Source organism: Trachypithecus francoisi, unplaced genomic scaffold (assembly GCF_009764315.1).
Source record: "Trachypithecus francoisi isolate TF-2019V2 unplaced genomic scaffold, Tfra_2.0 Lachesis_group1, whole genome shotgun sequence".
Taxonomy (NCBI): Eukaryota; Metazoa; Chordata; class Mammalia; order Primates; family Cercopithecidae; genus Trachypithecus; species Trachypithecus francoisi.
In genome coordinates, this window is record NW_022681454.1 from 7,385,809 (window position 1) to 7,412,153 (window position 26,345).

A 26,345-nucleotide genomic window follows, 5' to 3' on the forward strand; every position below is an offset into this window, starting at 1 on the left:
ACCTCTTTCTTCACCTCCTAATTTTGAACCAATTAAGACACAGGAGCGAGACAGATGGGGATGAAAATATCACGCTAAAAGGCTGCATTTACCCGTGTACCTAAGGTGGGTAGCCATATGGGTTTCCTCCTACTTTCCCCGCTGAATGAGGTAGACTCATTCTCCCAGTCCTATGTACCACTGACCAGCATAGGTTTCTGAAAGGAATGGCTGAGAGGAGCATGCCCCATTCAGTGAGGAGGCAAAGAGAGGCTACAGATGACTCTCAAAATCTCTCCCGGAGAGTGGAATGGAAATTCTCGGCCTCTGTGGAAACGTGAGGGGTAAACTATACATATATCCTTGTATGACTAGTGAGTTATGCCTAAATTAAATTTGGTTTGGAAGTGTGTAACAAAAGCAGTGATTCTGGATGGGTATATTAACAACATCATCAACAACAGCATCAACATTAATAACATCAACAACATTATCACATCAACAATAGCAGCACAGCAGTAGTACCAACAGCAGCAACAATAATAATAGAATAACGTCTGAGCAACAAGAATAAAAATAGCAACAATAGTACTGTCAACCACATCAGCAAGCACATTAACAGTAAAATGCCAACAGCATCATCACAACATCCACAGTAGCAGTGTCAACAGCATCATCACAACACCCATAGTAATGTCAACGGCATCATAACAACACCCACAGTAACAATGCCAACAGCATCATCACAACATCTACAGAAACATCATCACTAGAGCATCACCAGAGCATCATCACTGCTTGCACAGTAACAACATCAACAGCAACATAACAGTATCCAGAGAAACAATATCAACAGCGTCATCACAACACCCACAGTAAGTGTCAACAGCATCGTCACAACACCCATAGTAACAACATTAGCATTATCACAACATCCACAGTAACAATGTCAACAGCACCATCACAGCATCCACAGTATTAGTGTTAACAGCATCATCTCAACATCCGTAGTAACAGTGTTAACAACATCATCACAACATCCACAGTAACAGTCTCAACAGCACCATTACAACATCCACAGTAAAGCATCAACAGCATCATCACAACATTCAAAGTAACAGTGTCAACAGCACCATTACAACATCCATAGTAAAGCATCAACAGCATCATCACAACACCCACAGTAACAATGCCAACAGCATCATCACAACACCCACAGTAATAGTGTAAACAGCATCATCACAATACCCATAGTGACAACATTAACATCCTCACAACATCCACAGTAACAGTGTCAACAGCACCATCACAACATCCACAGTAACAGTGTCAACAGCACCATCACAACATCCACAGTAAAGCATCAACAGCATCACAACATCCACAGTAGTGGTGTCAACAGCATCATCACAACACCCACAGTAACAATGCCAACAGCATCATCACAACATCTACAGAAACAGTGTCTAGAGCATCATCACTACTTCCATAGTAAAACATCAACAGCAACATAACAGTATCCAGAGAAATATCAACAGCATCATCACAACATCCACAGTAACAGTGTCAATAGCATCACCACAACATCCACAGTAACACTGTCCAGCATCACTGCAACATCCACAGTGACAATGTCAACAGCATCATCACAGCAACAGTAGCAGCACATCAGCAGCAACAACTGCCGCAAAATGGCAACAACAGCGGTATCAACAATAATAACAGTAGTGAAAACATTGTCATCAACAACAGCAAAAACGTCAGCAGCAACATAATCCACAGCAATAGCAGCAAAAATAGCAATAGCAGTAGCAGTAGCAGCAGCAGCAGTAACAATAACAAAAACAGCAGCAACACCATCAACAGCAATAACAACGCTAGGTAGCATTTATAGAGTGCTTATCTCACACCAACCTCCAGGCTAAGTACTGAACATACATGATCTCATTTAACCCTCACAGGATTTATCTTCAACAGTGGAATAGAGAGAGACTAGATAAAATTATGCCCATGAGATAGGTGTAATCCAGTAAAAAAAGGACTCAGTTGTTGAGCTGGGTAGGTCTGGGTTCTAATCCATATTCTTTTATTATCTAAGCAACCTCAGGCAAGCTCTTTAACTTTCCTGCATTTCAATTTGTAATTTCCAAATGGGGAAAAAATCTGCACCCTGGATTTGTCGTGAGGACTCAGTGAGGTCGTGGGGTAAGGTACTGGCACGTTCCCATGGGGTCACCTGGGTGGGAAGGCATCTTGTCAAATCAGACTCAAGAGGAACCACTGGGAGGATGAGGTTGTGGCTCTGCCCTCCGCCTGTCTTCTCCGGTATTCTTTGTCTTTTCATCGTGTTGGTTTCTCCCAGCTGGGAGCTGTCAGAAAAGCTCAGAAGTGGCGGGGAAAGGCAGCCTTTCATCCCCTACACTTGTCATCCTCAGCTTTTTGCCGATGCTCAGTTCTTTTTTCCTAGGGAAGATTAAAAAAGAAAACACATAAAACCCCACAAACATAAATGCATCAGACACAATCCTACTTCTTCAACACAGAGTGTCAGGAGACTGCCTTCTAAGGGGAAGACAAAGGGAATTGGACCTTTGTCCAACTGGGAGCAGGCTCTGCATGTTTGTTCTTAGGAGACTTGGCACAAAGGCGAAGGTTGGCTCTTCACTCCCATTAAATGTGGACACACTTTCCCGAGGCCTTGTGTCTGAAGGCAGCACAGTGCCTTTGAGCAGCTGGTATGCTGGAAACAGCACACTTAGAATAAGCACCAAAGAAGATGGCCGGAGCAACTCCCCCACCTTGGCTGACAGAATTCATCTATGGTACTCACCCCTCCTTCTGTGCCAAGCATCCAATCAATGAAATGATAGTTATTCTTCCCCATTAGCTTCATGAAGTCTAAGTCTGCTTTGTTTGGTTCACCACTGTATTCACCATTACTATTGTCCCCAGTAGGTCATATTCTCCCAGAAGCAGAGCCTGAGCCAAGGATTCAATGCAAGGGATTTGTCGAGGAAGTGCTCCCAAGATGTACCAGTGAGGCAGTGGAGGGTGGAGGACGAATAGGGGAGGAGAAGAGACTCAACAAGTGTATCGCCTTGGGTGACACCCCACCCTCATCTTGGTCTTAAGTGGTGTGCTGAAGCAGAGATGATATCTCAGGGTTTGTCCTCTCCAAGGCACAGGTGCTGGGCTTTTGTATTCCCACATTGGTGGTCACTGGCTGTGGGTTAGGGGGGATGGGAAGGGCTGAGAGTGAGTTGCTAAGTTGTTCCAGCTCTCCAGGGAAGGCCCCAGTGCTCACTGACAGGGAAAAAAATTGTTAAAAATTGGTTCTTTGAATTGTGAGTCTTGTGAATTTACTTCTGGGTGTCCATTGGTAATTGATCCACAGCCTCCCAGGAAGTCCTTGTTTTTCTTAGCAGCAGGGCATACAGGAGCTGGGCTGGATGCACAGGGCTAGTAAAAGGCTTCAGAGGGGATCTGAGCTGGGCACCCTCAGGGTCTGCTGTGTTTTTCTTTAAGAATTGAGAGACAGAGCGCAATAAAAAAAAAAAAAAAAAAATATATATATATATATATATAGGATTGCATTGATTCTTTTCATGCAGACTCCATGATCTGGACAGAAAGTGACCTTCATTGATGCATTCCAGTTGAGTGAGCACTGGAGACTGTCGCACTGGGGTTTGGGTCAAAGTTCCAGCTGGCAGCAAAGCATTCTGGCTCTGTTTTATCTGCAGTGTCTGCAGTTCCTGTATGTGGAGGGAAGAAGGCTGGTGTTCCTAGGTCTCCTTTTATATAATTATAAAATGAGCTTTTATAATTATAAGAGCAATGCATGAAAATAAACAAAATCAACATTCCCGAAGGGACTAAAATATGCTATTTTGGTAGGTTGACTATTTCAGTTAAAGGCACTTGAAAAACAGCAGGTGCAAGGAGATCAGTCTGAACTTCATTTTCTTAAAAGCAGAAGATGAAATTCCCGTGTGAAAGATGTCATCTCTACACTAGAGAAAAAACAAGGTTCTTATCATCAGGGACAAGAAAGTTGAAGTGGAATGAATTCTGTACAAACAAGCCTTGTTCAACTAACTCTTGTCATGCTGGCTACTTCTCTATCCAGTTAACCACCCTAGCCCAAGACCTTTTGCCTGATCACATGTTTACAGTTCATAATTCTTTGTCAAATCTGGTATAGAATTAACTGACTCTGACAGCTTCTTTGGGTCTTTATTTCTTATGAGGCTTCTATGCTCAGTAAAGCTTGTATTGTGCTTTGCTCCTGTTAATCTATGTTATGTCAATTTAATTCTTGGACCCACCTGGGACCCTAAAAGGGTGAAGGAGTATTCTTCTGTCCCAACAGTTTCTGTCCTAAAAGGCTGAGCACCTTCTGACTCACTGTGGAGCCTGCAGATGGGATTCTGAGGGGCCTAATAAATGATGGAAGAAAGTAGGAATTCTTATCAAGGTCAGTTCTCCTGGATTTCTGTCCGTAGCGTCCAGTTGAAAGAAGAGTAAAAATGTTTGCATGTTCCTTCCTGCCCAAATTCAACAGACAGGGAAAAAAATTGTTAAAAATTGGTTCTTTGAATTGTGAGATTTGTGAATTTGCTTCTGGGTGTCCATTGGTAATTGATCCACAGCCTCCCAGGAAGTCCTTGTTTTTCTTATCTCTGTCTTTTGTGTGGGTTGTCATAAGGAAGAAAGTTATAATTAATTAGATTTGAGATAGGAGGCTGGCAGGGCTTGTTTTCTGGTCATGACCCTGCTGATCTGGTTGAAAGGATATGGTTGAAACAGAAGGCAGTGAAGAAGCCAGCCAAAATAAGCAGATGGCCATGAAAGTGACCTCTGGTTGCCCTCACTACTCATTAGCATAAAGACATTCCCATGGGTGCCATGACAGTTTACACATGCCATGGTAACGGGCCATAGCAATGGCCCGCAAGTTACTGTGTATGGTTCTGGAACCTCTCTGCCCCTTTTCCAGAATGTTCTGAATAATCTGCCTCTTAATTAGCATATAATTAAAAGTGGGTTTAAATACACCTGCCAACAGCTTATACATTGCTGACTCTGGGCACACTGTTTATGGGTTAGCCCTGCTCTGCCAGGAGCAGCTCTGGTTCAATAAACATTGCTTTCTCTCACCACTGGCTCACCCGTGAATTCTTTCCTGGGTGAAGTCAAGAACCCTCTCAGGTTGATCCCCAATTTTGAGGTTCACCTGTCCTGCATCAGACTCTCCTGCATCTTCTTTGAAGTCATGAGGGCTTGGCTTTGTCATCAGTGGAAACGTGCTCTTTGGTTTCTATCAGCCTGGGGCCCAAGCTGTTGGGCTTCTGCCTAGCAGTTAGCCAGCTCTCCAGGATTCTGAAACACGAAGTGTCTCTTTGTATGACTGCGCCAGCTCTCAGGAGAGTTTGTCATAATCCTCTCAGCCTTTGTTGCCCTGTTAACAATAAGGGTCTTTACTTAGGTATCCTTGGAGGAAACTTTGAATCTGGGGGGTGGGATTTTTGTACCCTCTTTATGGATGCCTCTTTTGTCCATGATTAAACTATAAAAGGATGATCAGTTTTGAGTGAAAGTTGAAGTAGGTATACCTTTGAAGATTTGGACTTTTGTATCTAAAAGTATTTTTTTTAAGAGAACCCTCATCCTAAACAACTGTCCTGTTGGTACAAATGTGAAGATTTGACTTAAAAGGAAAAAAAACTTATATAAATTGTTATCGCAGAAAAAGAGAAACTAACCTAAGTGTTTTTCAAGTTCATGTGGTTTTAGATAATCTTTGGTAAATAAAAACCTACTTAAAGTTTGCTGATTTAATTAAACCAGGCACGTTTGCTGCATTGTCAACATTAAATACAGTGCACACACACAGCTTCTTCTACCTGGACTTACTAATGTAAAAGCTTGTGTATGTTTAAGAGTGTAAAATTATAAATTCAACCTAAGAACAAAATAATAATAAGTTGCTTGATATATGAAAAACATGACAATTTAAAAAATTGAAAAGAGCCATATGTTGCACCTTTGTCTTTGTTTCTGTGTGTTTTTTTTTTTGATACTTGGCTGATTTGTCTATAAGAAAATAAGATAATGACTAGCTTTGTTTAATGTCTCATGAAGTCTTCATTAACAATTCAGACATAATTGTTAAAACCAAGTAGACTTAATAAATGTAAACAGGGCAAAAGTTTATAAATGACCCTTTCAACAATGATTATGTTTTATAAAATATGTGTACTTAAAACTAGTTTCCAAAATATTTTTTTGCAAGCTAAAACCTTAAAATTATACTTGGTTAAATTAAATGATTGACATTTGTTGAATATCATGATCATTTCCAAATAAGATGTAATACTGAAACATTAATTGCTGAATATAAGTTTAACCTTCTATTCTTTTGGCTTCCTATTACAGAATAACAAAAGATATTTGGATCTGTTAATAAATATGTCCTGTGCCACACCGAAAAATTGTTCGACAACGAAGCATATATATTTCTAGGAGTCATGAAATAATATATTCACAAATCCATAGAAGTTTATAATTGCTTATTTCCTGGCTTTCTAGTTTTTACTAGAAATTAAAGTCACTAAGAGTTAAGAATTCTGATACAAAAACTGCTAGAAATCATAAAGGAAATACCTCAGTATGAAAAGCTATGATGAAGGTGAGATGTTATAAGGAATAAAGTTGTGTTTTTTTGCTATCGTTGAGGAAAAGAATAATTTTGTTGGTTTTGAGGTTCAAAAGGTTGCTTCAGGATGAATCAATAAATAAAGGATAAAAACTGGATGGATATAAAATGTTAGAGAGAGCTCAAGAGAGGATCTAGTCAAACTGACTAAACTGAATGAATTTATTATAAATGTTTTAAAAATGACCCTTAATATCATAAGCAAACTGATGCAAAACTAGAATTTTGGAGCCGGGCGCGGTGGCTCAAGCCTGTAATCCCAGCACTTTGGGAGGCTGAGACGGGCGGATCACGAGGTCAGGAGATCGAGACCATCCTGGCTAACACGGTGAAACCCCGTCTCTACTAAAAAAATACAAAAAATTAGCCGGGCGAGATGGCGGGCGCCTGTAGTCCCAGCTACTCGGGGAGGCTGAGGCGAGAGAATGGCGTAAACCCGGGAGGCGGAGCTTGCAGTGAGCTGAGATCCGGCCACTGCACTCCAGCCTGGGCGACAGAGCGAGACTCCGTCTCAAAAAAAAAAAACTAGAATTTTGTCTTCTCAATTAAAAGGACAAAATTTTTTTTGAGCACTGATCTGCTCTTGATAAGAGATTTATTGAAATGTTTTCCTTTTTCTTTTTCTTTTCTTTTTTTGTTTTTGTTTTTGTTTTTGTTTTTGAGACATAGTCTTACTCTGTCACCCAGGCTGGAGTGCAGTGGTGTGATCTCTGCTCACTGCAACCTCCACTTCCCGGGTTCAAGCAATTCTCCTGCCTCAGCCTCTTGAGTAGCTGGGATTACAGGCGTGCACCACCCTGCCCAGTTAATTTTTGTATTTTTAGTAGAGACGGAGTTTCACCATGTTGGCCAGGGTGGTCTCGAACTCCTAACCTCACGTGATCTACCTACCTTGGCCTCCCAAAGTGCTGGGATTACAGGTGTGAGCCACCGCCCCTGGCCAAAGTGTTTTTCTTTATGCTTGAAGTAATTTGCCTAGAAAACAGAGATTTTGTGTTTAATTAAAATAATTTCCTGCCCTTCGTATTGTCTTCATTGTCTTTGATTACTTAAGTAAACTAAGTGTTCTCAATATTAACAAAGCTAAAGTTTTTTTTTTTAATCATGATGTAACTTTCTGTATTTGCCTTTGAAATCTTTTGTCGCTTTGGTGTTATTTCATGATCTATGATCGTGTTTTAATTAATAATTTTAACTTTTTGATATTTTCGAAAACTTCCCAAAATCAAATTTTTAATTAAATCTATTTGACCTTGAGCTGACTTTAGAATTTTCCAGATGGGTATCTGGAGGATTACAAAAGATTTGTTTTCTCTCCTTATAAAAAGAGAGATATTAAACCAATTAAGCTTATTTGATATATTAAAGTATACAGAAAACATAGTCAAAAATGATATTTAACCTTCCTGTTATATTTATATGAATGTATATCATTAATATAAGTGTTCTAAAAATTATATAAAATTACTAAAAATGTGATATGTTCTAATACATTATCAGTAATGATTCTAGTTAGCATGTTAAAATGTTGTATGTCATAGATATAACCAAATTCCTTGTCAATTTAATCACTATTTTAGTGAACTCTTATCAGATCCTTAACTATGGCCATTTTGAGCTGTCGTTATTCGCAGACAGCTGTTGTTTATTCTGATTCTTTCGGAAGGAATTTACAATCAGCTACTGTCTAAAGTTGCTACTTTTTCAAACAGAGTCATAGAAAAAGCCTCTGCAAGTACTCTAAAACACAGATTCTCTAGTAACTTTAAGACCCTATAGCCAGACTGGGTAAGAATTTCCAGAACTCCAATGAAGAAACTGATGGGTTCTTGAAAGTACTATCACAAAGTCAAGCAGAATAAGAGTTAATGACATGGGGCTAAACAAACTGATGAAGATAATTTTTTATGACTTTTGTCTGAAACACTGATTATTCTTTAACATTATGCTTTATAGATTTAACAAAAGTTTTCTGTTTTTTTCTCTTAGCGATGTATAGCTTAGCAAGTTAGTAAGGCATACCTTAGTAAACATAAAGGAGATACTTATCTTTTTTTCTGCCAGATCCCCCCCAAATTTAGAAACTGTCAGTGAGTATTCTTATTTTCATGGCAATATGACTGCCTACATGAGTTCAATAAGAATCTGTTCTCTTTACAACAGGACATAATTGGAAACACTGGTTATATTATTAAGGCTTTGACTGGAATATCAAATTTCCAGATATGACTAGATAACGTTAAGGAACTAAGGTTGACTTTATGGAGCCAATGCTTATAAAGCTTTCTTGGAAAAGCTGGTCTGGTACCTGGCTTAAAAAGGCCATGCCAGATGTCTGAGCTACAGAGACGTGGGCTAATGATTAGGTGTTATTTTATGTTTCTAAATTTGTGGTAATTTGTTACACAAGAATAAAAAGCTAATACAATAATATACAGCTTTCCAAGCCAATGAAAATAAGTGTTCCTACTTCTTTTGCACAATATTATATTTTTTGCTATTATTTTGATGTAGCAAAATATATTCGAACATATTCCTCTTTATAGAAAAAAAAAAAGGCTCTTGGCTTTATAGCTGAGTAAGCAATGTCACTTTCCAACAGGCCCCAAACCCTCAGGATATTTTGGGAACTTCAAGAAGAGAGGAATTCACCAAATCTATAGGTATCCCAGATGAAGTCTAATGCTAAATCCTTGGCTTGGTTTCCTGACCTTTAGAGGCTTTTAAAGGTACAATCTGAGATTCCAGCAAAGTAGACTTTTAAAAAAGCCTAAATAATCCATCACTATTCTTGCTGCACTTATGTAAATAATCAGGCCAAGTTTAATGAGACTACATTATTTGACTAACAAATCAGTTTTATGTTGATTACCTTTGGTAAAAATGCGGTGACCATGTTGCAGGCCTTTTCCTTAGTTCAGCTAAAGACAGGGGTTCTCATCACATGACCGCGAAAATATAAGCTTGCAGACAAATTCAAGGGTGTGCAGTGCAGGGTTTTATTGGGTGAAAAGGAAATAAAGGGGGGAACAGGGACTCTCTGTAAGGCCAGAGTTCCTCTAGTGTGCTTCCCACCTTGCACCTTGAATCCCAGGTCCCACACAGGAAGAGGAGGGGCCAGGCTCCGCCGGGCTGCAAACCATGTGAACTTCTGTGGCTCCACCCCAGTGCACATTCCCAGTGCACAGGCCAGTTGGAATTTTGCCAGGGACCCCCCTCCCACCTGGCTGTCTCAATTTTAAAGAGAAAAAATTATATTTCAGGAGAAAACTATACTGTATCCATTATTAGATGGATACATTAGACCTACTCATTGTTTTTGAGGTTTTTCTTTACCTATATAATAGTGACTAGATTGTAAATTCTTCTAGTTTCCTCCAGCATCTGGGTATTAGTATCCAAACTAATATTTCCAATTTTCTCCCACTCTTCTGACTTGGAATCACCAAAAATTAAAAATGTCCTTTTCTGGAATTCCTGTAAGCTGAAACTGGACACTTTAATACAGACTTCAGCGAAGTCACTGTAACAGCTCATATGTGAACAACCTTTTCAACATGCAAATGGCAAACCAGGGTAACATGCCAGATTGTCACTGCCTGTCCCACTCCAGTTGGAGATTCTTTGAACCCAACATCTAGACATCTCAACCACTGCCCTCTGGACTCCAAGACTTAAAAGCAGAAGATGAGATTCCCATGTGAAAAATGTCCTCCCTACACTAGAGAAGAGGCAACATTCTTATCATCAAGGACAAGATAGATGGGGCTGAAGGAATTCTGTACAAACAAGCTTTGTTAAACTAACCCTTGCCATCCTGGCTACTTTACCCAATTAACTACCCTAGCCCAGGACGCTTTGCTTTAGCACATGTTCACAGTTTGCTATACTTTGTTCAATCTTGTAACTGACTGTAACTGCTTCTTTGGGTCTTTGTTGCTTTATGAAGTTGCCCAGGCCAGACAAAACTTATGTTACTCTCTCTTCTGTCAGTTTAATTCTGGAACTCAACCAGGCCCTTAAGAGGATGGAGTCGAGTTTTTCCCACAGCAGTTCTGAATGGGATGAAGTGAAAAATAAAATCTCCCCATTGCCACTACACCACCTCCAGGTGAGTCCTGCAGCAGAAATACTGTTTAACTGTTTCTGCTTTTATTTTTTCTGATTATCATCTTTATCATTCAGTTTTATATGTTCATATCTGTGTGCTTTGATAATTATATATACATACTTTTGGTTATTATCTACTTATTCATTACACTGAAAAAAAAGAGATCTACTCTACTTGCTCTATAATCTACATCCCCTTCCCTCCTGCATTTTTTTGTTTTCTTGATTTGGTTTCTTATTGAAACTAGAAGTAGACTGACTGTAAATAAAAAGTAGTTTAAGCTTCAGGACCTTTAATCTCTCAGGCTCCTTCCAATGTTCTGGACCTAATTTTGTTAGGTCTCAGACTCCTTTCAATGTTCTGGACCTAATTTTGAATTTGCAATATGTACTCATGTTGTTTAAAGACAGCCTCCAAGTTAGATAAGCTCCAGCCATTCACAATCTAAATCTGACCCATTAACCTTATAAAGTCAGTATAACAACATTAACAAGATATAATCACCGGAAAATGGCCTACTCGATTGGGCACCAAGATGGCTGAATAGGAACAGCTCCAGCCTCCAGCTCCCAGCGTGAGCAACACAGAAGGTGGGTGATTTCTGCATTTCCAACTGAGGTACTAGGTTCTTCTCACTGGGGCATTTCGGACAGTTGGTGCAGGACAGTGGGTGCAGCCCAACGAGCGAGAGCCTAAGCAGGGCGAGGCATCGCCTCACTCGGGAAGCACAAGGGGGAAGGGAATTCCTTTTCCCAGCCAGGGGAAACTGTGACACACAACACCTGGAAAAACAGGTCACTCCCACCCTAATGCTGAGCTTTACCAAGGGTCTTAGCAAATGGCATACCAGGAGATTATATCCCGCACCTGGCTTGGAGGGTCCCAGGCCCACAGATCCTCCCTCATTGCTAGCACAGCAGTCTGAGATCTAACTGCAAGGTGACAGCGAGGCTAGGGGAGGGGTGCCTGCCATTCCTGAGGCTTAAGTAGGTAAACAAAGCCGCTGGGAAGCTCGAACTGGGTGGAGCCCACCGCAGCTCAATTAGGCCTGCCTGCCTCTATAGACTCCACCTCTGGGGACAGGGCATAGCTAAACAAAAAGCAGCAGAAACCTCTGCAGATGTAAATATCCCTGTCTGACACCTTTGAAGAGAGTAGTGACTCTCCTAGCATGGAGGTTGAGATCTGAGAAAGGACAGACTGCCTGCTCAAGTGGGTCCCTGACCCCCAAGTAGCCTAACTGGGAGACATCCCCCACTGGGGGTAGACTGACACCTTACACCTCCAGGTACACCTCTGAGACAAAGCTTCCAGAGGAGCAATCAGACAGCAACACTTGCTGTTCAGCAATATTCTCCCTTCTGCAGCCTCTGCTGCTGATACCCAGGCAAACAGGGTCTGGAGTGTACCTCATGCAAACTCCAACAGACCTGCAGCTGAGGGTCCTGACTGTTAGAAGGAAAACTAACAAACAGAAAGGACATCCACACCAAAACCCCATCGGTATGTCACCATCCTCAAAGACCAAAGGTAGATAAAACCACAAAGATGGGGAAAAAGCAGTGCAGAAAAGCTGAAAATTCAAAAAATCAGAGTACCTCTCCCCATCCAAAGGAATGCAGCTCCTGTCCAGCAATAGGACAAAGCTGGACGGAGAATGACTTTGATGAGTTGAGAGAAGAAGGCTTCAGTCGATCAAACTTCTCAGAGCTAAAGGAGGAACTACGAACCCAGCGCAAAGAAACTAAAAACCTTGAAAAAAGATTTGACGAATGGATAACTAGAATAACAAATGCAGAGAAGTCCATAAATGACCTGATAGAGATGAAAACCATTACACAAGAACTACGTGACAAATGCACAAGCTTCAGTAACTATCTCAATCAGCTGGAAGAAATAGTATCAGTGATTGAAGATCAAATGAATGAAATGAAGCGAGAAGAGAAGTTTAGAGAAAACAAGAGTAAAAAGAAATGAACAAAGCCTCCAGGAAATATGGGATTATGTGAAAAGACCAAATCTACATCTGATTGGTGTACCTGAAAGTGACGGGCAGAATGGAACCAAGTTGGAAAACACTCTGCAGGATATTATCCTGGAGAACTTCCCCAACCCAGCAAAGCAGGCCAACATTCAGATTCAGGAAATACAGAGAATACCACAAAGATACTCCTTGAGAAGAACAACTCCAAGACACATAATTGTCAGATTCACCAAAGTTGAAATGAAGGAAAAAATGTTAAGGGCAGCCAGGGAGAAAGGTCGGGTTACCCAAAAGGGAAGCCCATCAGACTAACAGCAGATCTCTCGGCAGAAACTCTACAAGCCAGAAGAGAGTGGGGGCCAATGTTCAACATTCCTAAAGAAAAGAATTTTCAACCCGGAATTTCATATCCAACCAAACTAAGTTTAATAAGTGAAGGAGAAATAAAATCATTTGCAGACAAGCAAATGTTGAGAGATTTTGTCACCACCAGGCCTGCCCTACAAGAGCTCCTGAAGGAAGCACTAAACATGGAAAGGAACAACCGGTACCAGCCATTGCAAAAACATGCCAAAATGTAAAGACCATCAATGCTAGGAAGAAACTGCATCAACTAACGAGCAAAATAAAGAGCTAACATCATGACAGGATCAAGTTCACATATAACAATATTAACCTTAAATGTAAATGGACTAAATGGTCCAATTAAAAGACACAGACTGGCAAACTGGATAAAGACTCAAGACCCATCAGTTTGCTGTATTCAGGAGACCCATCTCACATGCAGAGACACACATAGGCTCAAAATAAAGGGATAGAGGAAGCTCTACCAAGCAAATGGAAAACAAAAAAAGGCAAGGGTTGCAATCCTAGTCTCTGATAAAACAGAGTTTAAACCAACAAAGATCAAAAGAAACAAAGAAGACCATTACATAATGGTAAAGGGATCAATTCAACAAGAAGAGATAACTATCCTAAATATATATATGCACCCAATACAGGAGCACCCAGATTCATAGAGCAAGTCCTTAGAGAGTTAGACTCCCATACAATAATAATCGGAGACTTTAACACCCCACTGTCAACATTAGACAGATCAACAAAACAGAAAGTTAACAAGGATATCCAGGATTGAACTCAACTCTGCACCAAGGGGACCTAATAGACATCTACAGAACTCTTCACGCAAATCAACAGAATATACATTCTTCTCAGCACCACATTGCACTTATTCCAAAATTGACCACATAGTTGGAAGTAAAGCACTCCTCAGCAAATGTAAAAGAACAGAAATTATAACAAACTGTCTCTCAGACCACAGTGCAATCAAACTAGAACTCAGGACTAAGAAACTCAATCCAAACTGCTCAACTACATGGAAACTGAACAACCTGCTCCTGAATGACTACTGGGTACATAATGAAATGAAGGCAGAAATAAAGATGTTCTTTGAAATCAATGAGAACAAAGATACAACATACCAGAATCTCTGGTACACATTTAAAGCAGTGTGTAGAGGGAAATTTATAGCACTAAATGCCCACAAGAGAAAGCAGGAAAGATCTAAAATTGACACCCTAGCATCACAATTAAAAGAACTAGAGAAGCAAGAGCAAACACATTCAAAAGCTAGCAGAAGGCAAGAAATAACTAAGATCAGAGCAGAACTGAAGGAGATAGAGACACAAAAAATCCTTCAAAAAATGAATGAATCCAGGAGCTGGTTTTTTGAGAAGATCAGCAAAATTGATAGACTGCTAGCAAGACTAATAAAGAAGAAAAGAGAGAAGAATCAAATAGATGCAATAAAAAATGATAAAGGGGATATCACCACTGACCCCACAGAAATACAAACTACCATCAGAGAATACTGTAAACACCTCTACACAAATAAAGTAGAAAACCTAGAAGAAATGGGTAAATTCCTAGACATATACACTCTCACAAGACTAAACCAGGAAGAAGTTGAGTCCCTGAATAGACTAATAGCAGGCTCTGAAATTGAGGCAATAATTAATAGTCTACCAACCAAAAAAAGTCCAGGACCAGACGAATTCACAGCCAAATTCTACCAGAGGTACAAGGAGGAGCTGGTACCATTCCTTCTGAAATGATTCCAATCAACAGATAAAGAGGGAGTCCTCCCTAACTCATTTTATGAGGCCAACATCATCCTGATACCAAAGCCTGGCAGAGACACAACAAAAAAAGAGAATTTTAGACCAATATCCCTGATGAACATCGATGCAAAAATCCTTAATAAAATACTGGCAAACCGAATCCGGCAGCACATCAAAAAGCTTATCCACCATGATCAAGTGGGTTTTAATCCCTGGGATGCAAGGCTGGTTCAACATACACAAATCAATAAATGTAATCCAGCATATAAACAGAACCAAAGACAAAAACCACATGATTATCTCAACAGATGCAGAAAAGGCCTTTGACAAAATTCAACAGCTCTTCATGCTAAAAACTCTCAAAAAATTCGTTATTGATGGAACGTATCTCAAACTAGTAAGAGCTATTTATGACAAACCCACAGCCAATATCATACTGAATGGGCAAAAACTGGAAGCATTCCCCTTGAAAACTGGCACAAGACAGGGATGCCCTCTCTCATCCCTCCTATTCAACATAGTGTTGGAAGTTCTGGACAGGGCAATCAGGCAAGAGAAAGAAATAAAGGGTATTCAATTAAGAAAAGAAGAAGTCAAATTGTCCCTGTTTGCGGATGACATGATTGTATATTTAGAAAACCGTATCGTCTCAGCCCAAAATCTCCTTAAGCTGATAAGCAACTTCAGCAAAGTCTCAGGATACAAAATCAATGTGCAAAAATCACAAGCATTCTTATACACCAATAACAGACAAACAGACAGCCAAATCATGAATGAACTCCCATTCACAATTGCTTCAAAGAGAATAAAATACCTAGGAATCCAACTTACAAGGGATGTTAAGGACCTCTTAAAGAACTACAAACCACTGCTCAATGAAATAAAAGAGGACACAAAGAAATGGAAGAACATTCCATGCTTATGGATAGGAAGAATCAATATCATGAAAATGGCCATACTCCCCAAGGTTATTTATAGATTCAATGCCATCCACATTAAGCTACCAATGAGTTTCTTCACAGAATTGGGAAAAAAACTATTTTAAAGTTCACATGGAACCAAAAAAGAGCCTGCATTGTCAAGACAATCCTAAGTCAAAAGAACAAAGCTGGAGACATCACGCTACCTGACTTCAAACTATACTACAAGGCTACAGTAACCATGGTACTGGTAGCAAAACAGAGATATAGACCAGTGGAACAGAACAGAGCCCTCAGAAATAATACCACCCATCTACAACCATCTGATCTTTGACAAACCTGACAAAAACAAGAAATGGGGAAAGGATTCCCTATTTAATAAATGGTGCTGGGAAAACTGGCTAGCCATAAATAGAAAGTTGAAACTGGATCCCTTCCTTACTTCTTACACAAAAATTAATTCAAGATGGATTAGAGACTTAAATGTTAGACCTAAAACCATAAAAATCCTAGAAGAGGCCGGGCGCGGTGGCTCACGCCTGTAATCCCAGCACTTTGGGAGGCCGAGGCGGGCGGATCACAAGGTCAGGAGATCGAGACCATGGTGAAACCCCATCTCTACTAAAAATACAAAAAATTAGCCGGGCGCGGTGGCGGGCGCCTGTAGTCCCAGCTACTCAGGAGGCTGAGGCAGGAGAATGGCGTGAACCCGGGAGGCGGAGCTTGCAGTGAGCCGAGATCGCGCCACTGCACTCCTGCCTGGGCGACAGAGCGAGACTCCGTCTCAAAAAAAAAAAAAAAAAAAACCTAGAAGAAAACCTAGGCAATACCATTCAGGATATAGGCATGGGCAAGGACTTTATGTCTAAAACACCAAAAGCAATGGCAACAAAAGCCAAAATTGACAAATGGGATCTAATTAAACTAAAGAGCTTCTGCACAGCTAAAGAAACTACCGGCAGAGTGAACAGACAACCTACAGAATGGGAGAAAATTTTTGCAATCTACTCATCTGACAAAGGGCTAATATCCAGAACCTACAAAGAACTCAAACAAATTTACAAAAAAAAAACAAACAAAAAAAAAACAACCCCATCAAAAATTGGGCAAAGGAAACAAACAGACACTTTTCAAAAGAAGACATTTATGCAGCCAGCAGACACATGAAAAAATGCCCATCATCACTGGCCATCAGAGAAATGCAAATCAAAACCACAGTGAGATACCATCTCACACCAGTTAGAATGGCGATCATTAAAAAGTCAGGAAACAACAGGTGCTGGAGAGGATGTGGACAAATAGGAACACTTTTACACTGTTGGTGGGACTGTAAACTAGTTCAATCATTGTGGACGAAAAACCCATTTTCTGGGGAGAAATTCAAGCCCACTGCAGAAATTTGCATAAGTAATGTGGAGCCAAATGTTAATCAGCAAGACAATGGGGAAAATGTCTCCAGGGCATGTCAGAGACCTTCATGCCTCCCACCACAGACCCAGAGGACTAGCAGGGAAAAATGGTTTCCTGGGCCAGGCCTAGGGCATTGCTGCTTTGTGCGGTCTCAGGACACCATGGCCAAAAGGAGCCAACATATAGCTCAGACCATTGCTTCAGAGGATGCAAGCCCCAAGTCTTGGTGGCTTCCACGTGGTGCTAAGCCTTTGGGTGCACAGAAGTCAGGAATTTAGGTTTGGGAACCTCCACCTAGATTTCAGAGGATGTATAGAAACACCTGGTTGTCCAGGGAGAACCTCTGCTAGGGCAGTTGCAGAAGGGAAATGGGGGGTGGGAGCCCCCGCCCAGAGTCCCCACTGGGACACTCCCTTGTGGAGCTGTGAGAAGAGGGCCAGTGTCCTCCAGACACGAGAATGGTAGATCCACCAACAGCTTACATTGTGCGCCTGGAAAAGCCATAGACACTTAATGTCAGCCTGTGAAAGCAGCCAGGAGGAGAGCTATACCCTGCAAAGTCATAGGACCAGAGCTGCCCAAGACTGTGGGAACCCACCTCTTGCATCAGTGTGACCTGGATGTGAGACATGGAGTCAAAGTAGATCACTTGGAGTTTTAAGATTTGACTGTACCACTGGATTTTGGACTTGCATGAGGCCTGTAGGCCCTTCATTTTGCCCAATTTCTCCCATTTGGAGTGGGTGTATTTAACCAATGCCTGTACCACTATTGTATCTAGGAAGTAACTAACTTCCTTTTGATTTTGCACGCTCATAGGCAGAAGGGACTTGACTCATCTTAGATGAGAGTTTAGACTGTGGACTTTTGAGTTAATGCTGAAACAAGTCAAGATTTTGGGGGACTGTTGGGAAGGCATGATTGGTTTTGAAATGTGAGCACATGAGATTTGGGAAGGGCCAGAAGTGGAATGATATGGTTTGACTGTGTCCTCACCCAAATCTCATCTTGAATTGTAGCTCCTATAATTGCCATGTGTTGTGGGAGGGATCTGGTGGGAGATCATTGAATCATGGGGGCAGGCCTTTCCCATGGTGTTCTCATGATAGTGAATAAGTCTCATGAGATCTGATGGTTTTGTAAAGGGCAGTTCTCCTGCACATGCTCTTTGCCTGCCGCCATATAAGATGTGCCTTTGCTCCTCCTTCACCTTCCACCATGATTGTGAGGCCTCCCTAGCCATACGAAACTGTGAGTCCATTAAACCTCTTTTCTTTATAAATTACCCAGTCTCTGGTATTTCTTCATAGCAATATGGAAATGACTAATACATGTACTGAGCCAAGTAGTTTGGTTAGACCCAAGGAGACAAAGTCACTGATGAAAATATCAGAGTAGGAAAGTGACTTAGGCCTAGGTTTGAGATCTGGTGTTTTCCTTCACTAGCTATGTGAAGGAAAGTCATTCCTTATCTCTGTGCCTCAGTTTCCTTTTCTATAAAATAGAAATCCTGTATATGTGTGCAAAGTGCTTAGTACACTGCTTAGCATATAGTGAACACTCAATACACCTCATTGTTGTTATTAATATTATTGATCTTCTGTGTCTCCATTTCCCAATCAGATTTTTCTCATAGTCCCTTTTTTATTTTAACTTTTATTTTAGATAAAGGGAACATATGTGCCAATTTGTTACATGGGAATATTGTGTGATCCTGGAGTTTGGAGTAGGGACCCGTTCACTCTGGTAGTGAGCATGGTACCCATTAGGTAGTTTTGTTTTTTTTAACTCATCCCCTCCTCCACCCTCTAGTAGTCTGAGTGTCTATTGTTCCCATATTTATGTCCATGTGTGCTCAATGCTTAGCTACCACATATAACTGAGAACATGCAGTATTTGGTTTTCTGTTCTTGCATTAATTTGTTTAGGATTAGGGCCTCCAGCTCCCTCCATGTTGCTACAAAGAACATAATTTCATTCTTTTTTTATGTCTGCATGGTATGGTATTCTGTGGTGTACATGTAGCACATTTTCTTCTTTCTTTCCTTTTTTTTTTTTTTGAGACAGAGTTTTGCTTTGTCTCATAGTTTGGAGTGAAGTGACAAAATCTTGGCTCACTGCAGCATCCACTTTCCAGATTTAAGTCATTCTTGCTCCCCAGCCTCCTGAGGCTTGCTCACAGCCTCCTGAGGGATGTGAGCTTCCAGGTCACACCTGTAAGCTGGGATTACAGGTGTGAACCACCATGCCCAGCTAATTTTTGTATTTTTAGTAGATATGAGGTTTCTCCATGTTGACCAGGCTGGTCTTGAACTTCTGACCTCAAGTGATCCACCTGTTTCCCAAAGTGCTGAGATTACAGGCACGAGCCACCGTGCCCAGCCTGTACCACATTTTCTTTATCCAGTCTACCATTGATGAGCATCTGGGTTGATTCCATGTCCTTGCTATTGTGAATAGCACAGCAGTGAATATATGAGTGCACGTGTCTTTTTGGTAGAATGATTTGTTTTATTTTGGGTATACACACAGTAATGGGATTGCTGGGTTGAATGTAGCTCTGTTTTCAGTTTTTTTTTTTTCTTTTTTTAAGAAATCTCCAGACTGTTGGATGCCCGGCTAGCTCAGTCGGTAGAGCATAAGAAATCTCCAGACTGCTTCCCACAGTGGGTGTACTAATTTACATTTCCACCAACAGTGAATAAGTGTTCCCTTTCTACTGCAGCCTCACCAGCAACTGTTGTTGCCTGGTCTTTTAATAGTAGCCATTCTGACTGATGTGAGATGGTATCTCGTTGTGGTTTTGATTTGCTTTTCTCTGATGATTAGTGATGCTGAGCATTTTTCCGTATGTTTTCTGGCTGTATGTCTTCTTTTAAGAAGTGTCTGTTCATGTTCTTTGCCCATTTTTTATTGGGGCTATATGTTTTTTACTTGTTGATTTTTTAAATTTCCCTATGAACTCTGAATAGTAAACTTTTGTTGGATGTGTAGTTTGTGAATGTTTTCTCCCATTCTGTAGGTTGTCTGTTTGCTCTATTGATAGTTTCTCTTACTGTGTGGAAGCTCTTTAGTTTAACTAGTTGCCACTTGTCTATTTTTGTTTTCATTGCAACTGCTTTTGGGGACTTAGCCAAAAATTATTTGCCAAGGCCGGTGTCAAGGAGAGTATTTTTTAGGTTGTCTTCCAGGATTTTTAGTTTGAGGTTTTACATTTAAATCTTTAATGCCTTTTGAGTTAATTTTTTTATATAGTAAAGGGAAGGGGGTTTTAATCTCTGCATATGGAGAGACAGTTATCCCAACACCATTTATTGAATAGGGAGTCCTTTTGTCATTGTTCCTTTTTGTCAGCATTCTTGAAGATGAGGTGGTTGTACTTGTACTTGTGCAGTTTTATTTCTGAATTTTACATTTTGCTCCATTGGCCAATGTGTCTGTTTTTGTACCAGCACCAACCTGTTTTGGTGACTGTGGCTTTATAGTAGAGCTTGAGGTCAAATAGTGTAATGTCTCCAGCTTTGCTCTTTTTGCTTAGGATTGCTTTGGCTCTTCGGGCGGGCTCTTTTTTGGTTCCATATACATTTTAGAATAGTTTTTTTCCCCTAAATCTGTGAATAATAATATTGGTAGTTTGATAAGAATAGCATTGAATCTATAAATTGCTTTCGGCAGTATAGCCATTTTTATACTGATTCTTCCAATCTGTGCACATGGAATGTTTTTCCATTTATTTGGGTGGTCTCTGTTTTCTTTCAGAAGTGTTTTGTAGTTCTCCTTGAAGAGATCTTTCACCTCCTTTGTTAGCTGTATGTCTAGGCATTTCATTTTCTTTGTGGGTATTGTAAGTGAGACCATGTTCTTGATTTGGCACTCAGGCTGGACATTGTTGATGTGTAGAAATGCTACTGATTTTTTTTTTTTTTTTTTTTTGAGACGGAGTCTCGCTCTGTCGCCCAGCCTGGAGTGCAGTGGCCGGATCTCAGCTCACTGCAAGCTCCGCCTCCCGGGTTCCCGCTATTCTCCTGCCTCAGCCTCCCAAGTAGCTGGGACTACAGGCGCCTGCCAACGCGCCCGGCTAGTTTTTTGTATTTTTTTAGTAGAGACGGGGTTTCACCGTATTAGCCAGGATGGTCTCGATCTCCTGACCTCGTGATCCGCCCGTCTCGGCCTCCCAAAGTGCTGGGATTATAGGCTTGAGCCACTGCGCCTGGCCTGCTACTGATTTTTTACATTGATTTTGTATCCTGAAACTTTACTAAATTGACTTATCAATTCTAGGACCTTTTTGGCAGAATCTTCAGGATTTTCTAGGTATAGAATCATGTCATCAGCAAAGGGAGATAACTTTTCTATTTGAATGCTTTTTGTTTCTTTCTCTTGCCTGATTGCTCTGGCTAGGACTTCCAGTGCTATGCTGAACATGAGCCGTGAGAGTGGGCATCCTTGTCTTGTTCCAGTTCTCAAAGGGAATGGTTTGAGCTTTTGCCCCTTTGGTATGATGTTGGCTGTGGATTTGTCATAGATGGCCTCTGATTATTTGAGGTATGTTCCTTTAATCCCCAGGATGTTGAGAGTTTGTATCATGAAGGGATGCTGGAATTTATTGAAAGCTTTTTCTGTGTTTATTGAGATGATTGAAGTTCTGTGGAATTTTTTCTACTTATTCCTTCAGCTCTTTTATTGAATTTTCTATTTTGGCAATAATTGGGAAAACTTTTACTGATGCATAATAGTTGTATATAGTCTTTGGTAGAAGTGATCATTTAATACATCCGTATAATTTGTGTGGTCTCTGATTTCTCTGTGTACTTGGGATACCCATCACCTTTCAAAAATTCCTTCATATTCTTTCATTCTTTTTCAGAGTAGCTTGTTCTATTGTTTTATGGCTGCAATGTCTTCTCACATCTTTTTGAGGAGATGAATTCAATCTTTTAAAGTTCTCTTCTCTTCCCCAAATCAACTATGTCCTTTGTGGCGAGCTCCTCTGTGTGTATCCTGCCTGCTCCCTTTCTTTTGTGCTACTGATTCCCCAGAGTGCCTGGGTGATCTTGGCCTGTGCTTTCAATTGATCAATAAAGGACCAACCTGATGAACAGAGGTGGCCCTATGGGTTCTGCCATGCTTGTGTGGCTGTGTGTGGTCTCTCAGCTTCCCCAACAAGTGGAAGATTGACTGAGTTTTCCACTTGGGAATGGGGCCTCTCAACCAGCAGGCCTGATGTCAGTCTGTACACACCAAGACAGACAGAGGAGGTGAAGATTCTTGCACATGTAAACTCCACCAACACCTACAATTAGAAAGTTTGCCTTTCTCAGGAGTATCTTTCTGTTTCTTTAGAAAGCAGAATTCCAAGGTCAGTCTTAGAAAAAAATGATGCTACTGCTTGGGTGAGGGTAGAGGGAATGATGTCAGGGGCACTGATGCCAGGCAGTTCTGCACACATTTTTCAAAAACTTTTTATTTTAAAATCATTTTAGTTGTATCAAAGAGCTCCAGAGATTGCACAAAAGAGTTCTTATATACCCTTCACTCACCTCCCTCTAATTCCAGTATCTTACATAACCATGGCACATTTGTCAAAACTAAGAAATTAGCATTGAGACGTTACTATGAACTAAATTATAGACTCATATGTATTTCACCAGTTTTTCCACTAATGCACTTTCTCTGTGGCATGATCCAATGCAGGACACCTCATCGCATTTAACTGTCAGGTGTCCTTCATCTCTTGTCATCTGTGTAATTTCTTGTTTTGTTGTCTTATATCTCTCATGATTTTGATACTTTTGGTGAGTGATGGTCAGGTATTTTGTAAAATGTTCTTCAGTTGAGGTTTATCTGATGTGTTTTCATTAAGAAATGAAGTTGTGGATGTTTTGGAAGTGTATGACAGAACGGAAGTGCCCTTCTCATCATATCTTTTCAGAGAATAGATGATATCAACGTGACTTTGTCTGTCAATGGTATCTTTGATCACTTGGTTAGGTGGGGTCTTCTGGGTTTCTCTACCGTAACATTACTTGTTTTCTTTTTCCATGCTCTATTCATCAGAGGTGAGTGTCTGAGTTCAGCCCGTAGGGTTCCAGGATGACTACCATGCTTTTTCCCTGTACATCCCCCTGGCGGCTCCTGATTGGTAGATGGATTGGTTCCCCAGCCAAGTTGGGTAATGAGTGCATTTTCTGCGACCTTGGACATGGAAGACACAGTAGACTGTCTCTCTCTCTCTCTCTCTGTCTCTGTCTCTCTCTCTCTCTCTCTTGCTCTTGCTCTCGCTCTCTCTCTCTCTCCAGGTGCCTAATTTTTGAAATTAGATACCCACTGAGGGCACTTTTTCAGTTCATCATGTACAGAAAGCTACTCTCTGGTATGAGAGAATGGGTCTGAGTTTCCACCTTTGTGAAAAGGTGATAACAATATTGGCCTTGCAGAAACCTGAGGATCAGATGAGATGATCCAGGCAGAGCACGTGGCCCAGGGCCCAGCATGTGGTTGGTTCTCAATAAACATCAGTTTCCCTTGGTCCAGGCTCTTCATGGGTCCTCCACCTCTGATGCGCTGAAGGCTGGCAAGTGATAGCCACCATACAGCGTAAACGACTATAAGCTAACTGTTCACAGAAGGGGATTTTAGTGATGAAGCAATAAGAGAACACAAAGTTATCATTTCTGTGCCTTTTGTCTCTCTTTGGTAAATCAAAGCTAGAGAGGTCTATGTGGGCACCATTGCTAACAGAACTGTAATGATTTCTCTCAAATCCAATGAAGTCTCAGTTTCCCTCTGTTAAGAGCTATGTGTTTAGCCAACATGTCTTCTCCTCGTTCCTTACAGAACTTCAATGTTGGCCACGTGCATCTCTCATTTCCACATCACACAGGGCAAGGGGGGGCAATCTCCTGGTTCAGAGAGTGGATTGTAATTGGCATAAACCAATCATAGCAATCTCAATCCCCGTGCCTATGACTGGTTCAGGACAGGCATGTGACCCACATTTGACCAGTGAGTTATAAGGGAAAGTCTGGGGCACTCTGGGACAAACTTCTCTTCTTTGAGAGAGATCCGTAGGAAGGCAGAGCCCTTTCTATGTGCCCTGAGTGCTCTTGTGTCTGGATAGTATGTGCATGTCTGTGGCACCACCTAAAACCATGAGGGCTGCCAGCTTGAAGACAATGCCAGCACATTAAGGACATCACTGCAGTGAGATGGACCAACCTGGGCTCCGATGGTGTTGATCTAAACCCCATTCCGTGCCATGGATTTTCCCTCCCTTGGACTCATTGTTTTGTTGCTGTTGTTTGTTTGTTTGTTTAGAGATCAGGTCTTGCTGTGTTGCCAAGCCTGCAGTACAGTGGCGTGATCACAGCTCAGTGTAGCCTCAATCTCCTATGCTCAAGTGATATTCCTGCCTCAGCCTCCCAAGCAACTGAAACTACAGATGCATGCCGCTGTGTCCGGCTAATTTTTAAATTTTCTTTTGGTAGAGATGAGGTCTTAATTTGTTGCCCAGGGTGGTCTTGAACTCCTGGCCTCAAGGGATCCTCTTGCCTAGGCCTCCCAACATGCTGAGGTTACAAGGGTTGAGCCATTGTGCCTAGCTGGACTCCTTATTAAGTGGGATAGCACTTATTCTCTTCTAAGGCAGTAGGAGTTGGGTTTTCCATTGCTTGTAGCAGAAAGCAAATAGATAGAGTATACCTTTAGAAAAATCCTCTTGCAAACAAGCAATCTTTTCAGAAGACCTCAGTGGAGACTCTTACTAAGATCTCCTTTCAGCAAGGCTGATGTTTTTATCTGAGAGGTAAAGTATGGGAATCAGGGAGTGAAGGGGAAGAAGAGGCAGGGTATGGGCGTTGGGCAGAGGGAAAGCCAATTCCCTAAGAAGAGAAGCAGATTGGGAGAAAAGAGCTCAACCCAAAGCTTCTAAAGCTTTTATTGCTCTTGCAAGAGAGATGAAGGACATGTCTCACAGAGCGCATATTGCATGTCAGGCAATAGGAGCTCTAAATACATGATTTTATTTAATCTGTATGCTGGTTTTCTAACATATTATTACTGGGGCTCAGAAATCTCAAGTTACTGGTCCAAGGTAACACAGTCAGATCATTCTGACGCTAAAGTCCTGCTCCTTTCCTTAATCACCTGAATCCAACCTTCAAGTTCTCCAGAAATGTGTCAAATCCATCTGTTTGAGAGCCACTGTGATGTAGTGGTAGGTCACGGTGATGTGCTCTACATCACTGATCCATCTACATCTTCAGGTTTCCCCCACTGAGCCACCCTGCCATAGTGTCTCTCCTGGATTGCTGTTTCATCTATCCAACTGATATCCTCCCAGTTTCTACCCTTGTCCCTACCCCTACCCCATTGTCTTTTGTCTACACAGTAGCCACTCCCCTCCTTAAACAGTTCAAGGGCATCTCATCACACAAATCCAAACTCTTCCCTGGGGTTCCCTAGGACTTCTATAATCTGGTCCTGCTTGGCTCAGCAGCCACATCTGTACCAATTTTCAGTCAATTCACTAAGTTCCAGCACCTTGGCCTCCTTACTGTTCTTGGAAGAACTGAGGGGAACTCTGAACTCAGGGTCCTTTGCCTGTTGGTCTTCTTTGCCTGGAATGCATCCTCCATCATCTTTTTTCCAACTTGCTGGTCTTGGCAAAGGAGGCGTTCATTGAGCACACTAAGGTAGCTCCCCTCTCTGGGTCGCCTTGTTATTTTGCGGGCAGGTGGGTCAGTGTCAAGATCTTAGTAACATCCAGAGCCCTCCAAGATGGAGGCTTGGAGGGCTCTGGGGCTAATACTTCAGAGGTATAGACATAAAATGTCATATAGAAAAGCATATCCACCAATACATTCTTGTCATGACCACAAAGAGTGAGCGGGGAAACTGTATGGAAGAAGATGTCTAGAAGGCAAGTGAATACATTCTGGATTATTTGATTTTGGTTTCTGTGAGAGAATAGGACTCTCTGACAGCTTAGAAGGGAATCTCTGCACATTTTCCTCTGCCAGGCGTGTCTGCACCTTACTCATTTCTCCCACAATGAAAGAGAAATGTCCCTTCTGATAGGTCTGAACCTGAGCCATTGATGGGG

The 26,345-nt window shown here is 41.3% G+C and overlaps 1 long non-coding RNA gene and 1 pseudogene across 1 annotated transcript in view; one reads left to right on the forward strand and one right to left on the reverse strand.

The window, feature by feature from the left end:
- LOC117085120 overlaps positions 1-26,345 on the forward strand; it is a 46,503-nt gene that overhangs the window by 18,228 nt on the left and 1,930 nt on the right. The window contains exons 3-5 of the long non-coding RNA XR_004437801.1: positions 4,352-4,456; positions 6,418-6,670; positions 10,691-10,808. This is a non-coding gene — a long non-coding RNA (uncharacterized LOC117085120). The remainder of the gene's footprint in view (positions 1-4,351; positions 4,457-6,417; positions 6,671-10,690; positions 10,809-26,345) is intronic.
- LOC117085119 lies at positions 3,619-4,614 on the reverse strand (annotated as a pseudogene).